A 9,913-nucleotide genomic window follows, 5' to 3' on the forward strand; every position below is an offset into this window, starting at 1 on the left:
TTACATACATTACAGAGGGATATTTATTATAGGTTTTATTATGGGGGGGAGACAATTAAAGGTGTTTATGCCGGTAATTTTTACAATGTAACAGAAAATGTAACCACAAATAATAAATCATAGAGAGAGTGAGCGAGGGAGAGGAAGAGTGATTCAAATGTTCTGTATATTTAAATCAGAGCTGAGTGGGATAGAAAAAAGAGATAATGTAAAAAAGAATAAAAATTACATATTGCAAGATGTTTCATTATTGTTTTTTGCAAATAGTTATTTTGAAACATTAATATTATCAATTATTTGGTCTATTTCAAAGGCTCGATTCTTGTTCTATGAAAAGTTGATATGAAAATATTTCTAAAGGAAAGAAATGAAAAGGATTTTTTTTTTTCAATTGATGTTTTCTTAGAACATGAATCCATAAAAATCATCAGGTCATGGAATCAAATTAATAAAAAACAAGTGAAAAAGTATTAAGTTAGGCCGGGTCGAACATTGAATACCTTCCACCATTTGGAAGGAATTTAAGAATTTAAAAGGCTACGTTAAAAAATGCTCTTAAAAATCATAACAAGTTAAAAAGCAGTAAGTTCGGCCGGGCCGAACTTTGAATACCCTCCACCATTAGGAACGAATTTGGAAATTTTCAAAAAATAAAATCCTTAAAAAATTCTGTTAAAATTTTGAAAATACCGAATATAGCCGTTATATTGGGGTCTTTACGACGTGGACCTACATATGCATTGTTTTTCATAAGCCGTTACCATATTTAAACTCGTAACATGAAATAAACGGTAAATAATGTAGCTAAAATCATCAAAATACCCAATATCGAGAGGTACTGTTGTATCAATTTTCTGTCACAGGCTGTAGCTTCCATTACGAACTTCAAATACAAAATTTTAAACAATTTGGGTGGGTATTGTACTTAAAATCGTAAAAATACCGAAAATAGGGATGCACTGGGGCCTATACGAAGACCTGGATCTGCAAAGACAATTTTCTGTCACAGACTGTAGTTCCCATTACGAACTCTAAATACGTAATTTGAAACAATTCCGGTGAACAATGACGCTAAAATCATCAAAATGCCGAATATTGGTAGGTACCGTTACATGGGGGCTATACGAAGACGTGAACTTGCACAGACAATTTTCTGTCATATATCAAATTTGAAACAATTCCGGTTAATAATGTTGCTAAAATCGTCAAAATACCGAATATAATGAGGCACTGTTATATGGGGGCTATACCAAAACTTGGACCTACATGGCCCATTTTCAATACCAAAAGTCCTGCAGACATAATATACATTTGAGTAAAATTTTATCAATCTACTTCAATTTGTTCGGAAGTTAGAGTGACGGACGGACGAACATGGCTAAATCGACATAGAATTTTATGCTGATCAAGAATATGTATACTTTGTGTCGTCTAAAATGTATATTTCGAGGTGTTACAAATGGAATGACAAACATAATATACCCTCCATACTATGTCGGAGGGTATAAAAATGTCGGAAATAGCAACAAATTTTAGAATAAGCTTAGATTTGTTCGAATTGGTTTGTACGATTGGAGAGCGACCATCGGCTGTTATGGCGGCCCACATCATCACCATGGCCGGCGCTTGAGTCCTAGTGGCCAACCGAAGGTGCACATTTTCAGCTGACCTCTTTGGCAGAAGTAAACACGATCATTTTGTTTGTTTACAAACTGCTGGACATCCAAATGTTTTCTCATCGGAGAAAACCAAATTCTGCTGTTCACCACTTTCGGCATAGCGAAGCAACTCTTTAGCTATTTTGAGTCTATTTTCTTTCTGTTGCGGTATAAGTTCTTGAACTTTTTGGAATTTCAATGGCTTTAAGCCAGGAGCTCATATTTGCTTTAAGCCCGGAGCTCATATTTGCACTTTTTGGAATTTCAATGGCTTTAAGCCCGGAGCTCATATTTTCCGAATGGAATACTGCAATATGTTCAGCTCACGAGTCATTTTTCGGCTACTGCAAGGCGGGTTTCGATCAAGTCGCTTCTTTACCTTTTCAACCATTTCTGCTGATGTTGCTGTTTTCTTCCGTCCACTGGGGCTACGCTACCAGTATCACGGTAACGAGCAATGTTACGAGATACAAACGATTTATTCACATTTAAATGCTGGAGTGCTCTAACTATAGCCACTTGTGGTTTTCCAGTCAATTATATAAAGAAATCACACTATCACGCTTGAATTCCATCACGAATAACTTTGTTTTCTGAAAAATTCTCAAAATGCTTTTATACGCTTGTAAACAATATAATAAGCTGTCACTGGAATAATTTTAACAGCTGTCGGACGTGTGGCTTAGAAATGACAGTAGTCTGAAGTTGGTTGCAGTTTTTTCATCTCATCCTATAAAGAACATTTCTAAGTTAATAAAAATACAACAATTCCTAATGAAGATTGGTGGCTCTCTCCGAAACCATGGTATTTCTTGTCTTTTTACCTCCTGGTAAACTTTGTCATATTTTCTTCAATAATAAATACCCTCGTTTTTGTAAAGATTTACCCCAACTATTTCCCAACAACAAAACAAATTGCAACATTTTTCAATTTTTTTTAATAAAAAAATCTTTTTATTGATTAATATAATAGGCATACATTTTTACTTCCATGTTTGTTAACTATAGGATTATTCAAGTAGTTAATCAATATTCATTATTATCAAAATAAATAACGACAATATAAATCCAAACTTATCTTTGATTAATATACCGCCATTATTATCAATACAATCATTATCAATTCATTCATTATTATCAACTTAATCCATTCCATTTTAATGGAATAACAACTACAAGTTATGGAGGTGTTTTGTGCTCTCTCGTTGCATTAGTTTGTTTTGTTCCGTTTACCATTTGTTCCTCCAGCATTCGTTCGTGTTGTATTCCAATTGCTTGAGTGGTGAATTAAACGTTAGCAGGAATTCATAACAGAGTGGTATTTATAATTTATAAAACAGGGTTCGGAAATATGCTATTCTAATAAGAATGCGTATTGGAAGAATAAAATAAACTAATGTATTTCAAGGGCATAAAATTAAAAAAAAATGTTTTTTTTATAGTTTGGGGGGGAAATATGTAGAGGCGCTGTTCATAACAGAGGTATATCAGTTGGAAATCGCAGAAAGGACTACAACGAAGGATGTTAGTTACACTATTTATAACTCAATTGCTGAGGAAGTAGTTTAGAGTCAGAAGGCGATCATAGAATACTATTTTATTCCGCAAGTGCAAAACTAAAAGGCACTATAATATGAATTCTTTTTATACCCTCCACCATACTATGGAGGGTATATTAATTTTGTCATTCCGTTTGTAACTCCTCGAAATACTCATGTCCACGTCTGTCTATCGAAATGGATGCTACAACCTAAGACAGAAAATTGTGTGTGCAGGTCCATGTCTTCGTATAGCCCCCATATAACGGTACCCCCGATATTCGGTATTTTAATGGTTTTACCGACATTATTCACCGGAATTGTTTCGAATTTGCTATTTGAAGTTCGTAATGGATACTACAGCCTAAGACAGAACACTATCTCTGCAGGTCCACGTCTTTGTATGGCCCCCATATAAAGGTACCTCCCGATATTCGTTATTTTGGTGATTTTAGCGACATTATTCACCGGAATTGTTTCAAATTTGGTATTTGAAGTTCGCAATGAATACTTAATACTAAGACAGAAAATTGTTTGTGCTGGTCCACGTCTTCGTATAGCCCCCATATAACGGTACCTTCCCATAATCGGCATTTTGATGACTGTAGCTACATTATTTACCAATTTTTTTCTAAGTTTCGCATTTGAATATTGTAATGGCTTATGAAAAAAAAAATTACCTATGCAGGTCCATGTCATCGTATTGACCCTAATATAACGGCTACATTTGCTATTTCTAAGATTTTAAGGGATTTTATTGCTTTTGAGAATTGCCAAATTCGTTCCAAATGGTGGAGGGTATTCAAAGTTCGGCCCGGTCGGATTTATAGCTTTTTTACTTGTTTTTTGTCAAACAAATAGAGGTAGAATTCCCAAATTTGGTATGAAGGTCGTTGATTGGGTATGGAAAATTCGAACTAAAAGGCACTATATTTGGTCCATCCATTGAACGGATAGAGCTAAAATCTTGACATAAGTATTAAGCTTGGTAAGTAGGTTTGATAAAAGGAGCTGGTTTTGTAAATGTGTACTAAGTGTAAGAACCTTTCTAGATGGTACTAAATTTGGTACAATTTGGTTTAAGGAGCTGGAAATTCAAAATTAGCCTCACGAGGGTTGAGATTTTGAAATGGTTTTCGCAACACGTGCTAAAAATGCGAAAAGTAATAAATAGGCACTAAGTTCAACATAGAATGGCTGAATAGAGAAGGAAATATAAATATTGGTATTGGGATCAAGGTGTACACTCTATAGCGCACGAAAAGTGGTAAATGATACTAAATTTTGTATATAGTATGGGAAAAGAACTGGAATTTTGCATTTTGGAATTATTATCACTGTCAGTGTATGACGTTTAGATAATGAGATGAATTTGGTACTAAGTACTGATAGTGTATGAAAAGTATTCAATTTGGTATAGAGTGTGGGCATAAAGTTAGAATTACGTTTTTTGATATTTGGATGAAGGATGTAGACATTGTTTTTGTGTTTTTGGAAATACGAGCTTTAAAGTATACGAAAAATAGTGAGCAAGCAGTGATCATAATGATAATCAATTTCATAATTTCAGCTCTTCCATTACACTCTATTACGTACGTGGTTTAGTATCATTTTCTAAATCTCGTATAAGGTGTGGGAATATGACTGGAATTGTAAATTTTCGTGTGAGGGTCTCTGTGGGTGTATAGAATTTATACAATGAGGTATTTGTGAAACCACGTACGTAATAGAGTGTAGTGGTACTGATGGAATTATAAAATTGATGATCATTATGATCCATGTAAGTATTTGGATATATATAAGGGCGTGAAAAAATCCCCATAAAGCTGGTTTTTCTAAGAGGTTGATGTTGTGAAATGTAAATAAAACACATGTCAAAGTATAAACTGGCCAAACAAAAATTATCTGGCCACGAACACTATTTTGCACATACGTCATTCTGAAGGTCAAATTTTCGACCACCTTTTCAGCAGGTGGGGGGGGGGGGTTATTTTAGCAATGACACGTTTAATATTGACTTCTAAAGCATCAATCGTTGTTTGTAAATCCTCGAAATACTCATGTTGGATCCTACAAAGCATATATGTCTGGATCAGCGTGGAATTCTAAGTCGATTTATCAATGTTCGTCTGTCACGCTATCTTTCGAACGAATTGAGATAGAATGCTACAATTTTACACAGTAGACAGGTTAAGTTCTTCAATGGGTCAATGTCGGTCCACGTTTTCGTATAGCCCCCATACAACGGCACCTCCCAACTATTTTGATTATATTAACGGTATTATTTAGCGGGATGGTTTCAAATTTCGTATTTGTAGATGTTAACCTATGACAAAAACTTACTTATGCAGGCCCTTGCCTTCGTTTAGCCCCTATATAACGGTACCTCCCAATATTCAGTATTTTGATTATTTTAGCAATATTATTTACCGGAATTGTTTCTTATTTTGCATTTAAAGTTCGGAATCGGTACTACAGCCTATGACAGAAATTTGTTTATGAAAGTCCATGTCTTCGAATAGCACCCATAACGCTTTCATTTAAGCGGTATTTTATACCCTCCACCAAACATAGAATGGAGGGTATATTAAGTTCGTCATTCCGTTTGTAACTCAACGAAATAATCATTTTAGACCCAACAAAGTATATGTATTCTTGATCAGCGTAAATTTGTAAGACGATTCAGTCATGGCCGTCCGTCTGTTGTAATCACGCTACAGTCCAAACGAATTAAGATAGGAAGCTAAAATTTTGCACAGATCTGTTTTTTGTCTGCAGGCTGGGCAAGTTTGAAAATGGCCTATATCGGTCCACGATGTCGTATAGCACCCATATAATGGTACCTCCCAATATTCGGTATTTTGATGATTTTAGCCACATTTTTCAACGGAATTGTCTGAAATTCTACACAAGGAGTTTTTTGTGAGCACTTTACCCACTGAAAGATAATTGACTATATAGGTCTACGATATCGTATAGCCCCCATATAACGGTACTCCCCGATATTGGGTATTTTAGCAACATTTTTAAGGGAATTGTTTGAAATTCTACACAAGGAGTTCTTTGTGAGCACTTTACCCCCTGAAACAGAATTTTACATGTAGGTCCACGATATCGTATAGCCCCCATATAACAGTACCCCCCAATATTCGGTATTTTGATGATTTTAACCACATTTTTTTAGCGAATTGTCTGAAATTGTAAACAGACATAGATTTGTCTATATAGGCCCACAATATCGTACATCCCCCAATATATCGGCACCTTCCGGTATTCGGTATTTATATGATTTTAATAGAATTTGTAATGGATTTAATTTTTCTGAAAATTTCCCAATTCTCTCCAAATGGTGGAGGGTATTCAAAGTTCGGCCCGGCTAAACTTACTGTTTTTTACTTTTTTTTTTTATTTCAAGTTCCTTCCAAATGTTGGATGGTATTTAAAGTCCGGCCCGGTCGAACTTAGCTGCCTTTTTAATTGTTATTATTACATAATATGTATAGTAGTGTGGGGTCACATAGAGGCGGGCCGCCTCGACTTTTGTCCTTTGCGCTGCGGCTCCTTTGTCCTCCAGAGCCTCGAAATGGCGCATTTTGGCCATTATATATATCCTTTTGGCCATAAAATTAAAAAATAATTGAGGCTAGAACCTAAAAAAATAAGATTGGATATAAAGGTGGATTTTCTATAATGTGGACGAGTACAGACCATCTTGGAACTTGATCTATCTTTTCCTCTCGAATATTTTCAAAGATTGAAACTCACTTGAATTCGAGCGGGTGTGCTCCTGGAAGCAGAAAAAATCGAGTAAACTAAATTATGCAATGTAGCTCGAATCAAAGTGAGCATATTTTCCTCATTTATTAGTGGGAGCAAAGTTCGTTCAAAATCTGACAAATTCTACTTTTGCCAAGCACATTTATATCATACCGTTGTTGTGTTTTTATGTATGTGTATTTTTTTCTGTAAAATATCGTTCCTTCTCCCTTTTTTTTCACTTATTTATACTCTTAGAGCAAACGCTTGCTCTATTTTGGGTGAATCTTTTTCCACTTTAATTTTTAACACAGGAGTGACTCGGCTGCCGGGTGAAAATGAGCAAATCTGTGCTCTGATTTCTGTTCGTCACGATGATAAACAAAAACCTACTGAATTAATAAGAGCTTAATAAAATATTGAGAGTTGATTTTTTTTAATAAATTATTTATTATAGCTTCGTTTTTTATATTTTTACTACATCTAAATTGCTCCCAATCCCTTGTAATAACAATATTGTAAGTTTCACGAGTTTTTTTTTTAATTCCAGATAAATGATCAGACATTCTAAAAGTCCCAAATATGATAACATGCAACGCAAATGTTCCAAACACTTTTACAGACATTGTTGCACTACATATTTTCAAAAGGAATAATTTGTTGTACATAAACATAATCATGTTTAACATGCGATAAGAATTTACTTGCGTGAATAAAGATGTGGACGATGCTTTTATTTTTCGTGCTTTGGTCATCTATCTGCCCTGGTCTTTCAGCCGCACGTGACCCAGTGAACTTGTCTTTGGCATAAGCCAACACGAAAATTAACATAAAGTGTGTGACACCAACAACAACTTTTATAAATGGAAATGGAGCGCTGGAAAAGGCAGTGGTGTTCTATCTTGGTTTTAATCAGGCGAGTTTACTAAAACAAATGTAATAATTTTTATTAAAATAGGGAGCAAGAAATGGGGTGCAGTTTAAGAGAAAAAATGCATCTCACAACGAGAATGTTTACTTTGTGGCCTGTGGAGAAAGGTATACAGCAGGCAATAAAAATTGTTAGTGCAATTATAAATATGAACAAGTTAAGAAGCAGAAAGATGTATACCCGCAGCCAATGTTCGATGATTTTAATATATTTTGAGTTCTGTTATGATTTTTCAAATTGTTGACCGTCTATGGAGTAGGTTCCGAAGGAATGGGCCAATATTGTCAATTTCGTATCGGACCCAAATAAATACGATATAAATGTGATACTTTTTAGAACATTTTAGAATGTGCGTAAAGTACCATATATAGTCTATAGAAGTATTCAATTTTCATACTTCATCTAATACAGATAAAACCAGTAAGGAAAGCTCAAAAGTCGGGCGGGGCCGACTATATGATACCCCACACCACTATGCATATTTAGTAGAGCTCTCGTAAAAAGGTTTATACAGGGCATTTCAGAGCTCTATGAGATATTTGGTACAAAATCAAAATCTATCTAATTCTATCGTGCATTTTACGAACTATAGCTATCTCTGAACCGGGTTTCTCCAAATTTTACGTATTCTTCTTCTTCTTCTAGGCTGGTGATTTTGGCTGATATTGACCATTTTGTGCACATTTAACCCGAAATCGGATGAAGATATATATGAGAGCTATATCCAAATCTGAACCGATTTCGATAAAATTTAAAACAGCTATTCCTGTGCTCCATCTAATACCTGGTACCAAATATCACGGTTGTGGAGTGAATATTACGAATGTATGGGACTAAAATTCTAAATCGGATGAAACATATATATGATTGCTATATTTATATCTGAACCGATTTTCACTAAATTTGATATACTTGCTTCTAGGCTGAATTTGGTCCGATGTACTAAAATTCAGTCCATTTGGACTTATATCGGCCATTTGGTGCACAATTAACCCGAAATCGGATGAAGATATATATGGGAGCTATATCCAAATGTGAACCGATTTCGATAAAATTACAAACATCTATTTCTGGGCTGCATCTTATATCTGGCACCAAATATCATTCTTGTGGAGTGCATATTACGAATGTGAGAGGCTTAAACACCAAATCGGATGAAAGATATATATGGGAGCTATAGCTATATCTGAACCGATTTTCTCCAAATTTGATATACTTGCTTCTAGGCCGAACTCGATTGGGTGTGCCAAAATTCAGGTAATTTGGACTGATAGTGGACATTTGGTGCACATTTAACCAGAAATCGGATGAAGATATATATGGGAGATATAGCTGTTTCTGAACCGATTTTCTCCAAATTTGTTGTATTTTCTTTAAGGCTAATCTCGGTCACATGTGCCAAAATTCGGGCCATTTGGGCTGATATTGGCCATTTGGTGGTCAATTAACCCGAAATCGGATGAAGATATATATGGGAGCTATATCCAAATCTGAACCGATTTCGATAGAATTTAAAACAGCTATTTCTGTGCCCCATCTAATACCTGGTACCAAATATCACGGTTGTGGAGTGCATAGTAAGAATGTGAGGGGCTTAAAGATCAAATCGGATGAAAGATATATATGGGAGCTATAGCTATATCTGAACCGATTTTCTCCAAATTTGATATACTTGCTTCTAGGCCGAACTCGGTTTGGTGTGCCAAAATTCAGGTGATTTGGACTGATAGTGGACATTTGGTGCACATTTAACCCGAAATCGGATAAAGATATATATGAGAGCTATATCCAAATCTGAACCGATTTCGATAAAATTTAAAACAGCTATTCCTGTGCTCCATCTAATACCTGGTACCAAATATCACGGTTGTGGAGTGAATATTACGAATGTATGGGACTAAAATTCTAAATCGGATGAAACATATATATGATTGCTATATTTATATCTGAACCGATTTTCACTAAATTTGATATACTAGCTTCTAGGCTGAATTTGGTCCGATGTACTAAAATTCAGTCCATTTGGACTT

Source organism: Musca domestica, unplaced genomic scaffold (assembly GCF_030504385.1).
Source record: "Musca domestica strain aabys unplaced genomic scaffold, Musca_domestica.polishedcontigs.V.1.1 50, whole genome shotgun sequence".
Taxonomy (NCBI): domain Eukaryota; kingdom Metazoa; phylum Arthropoda; class Insecta; order Diptera; family Muscidae; genus Musca; species Musca domestica.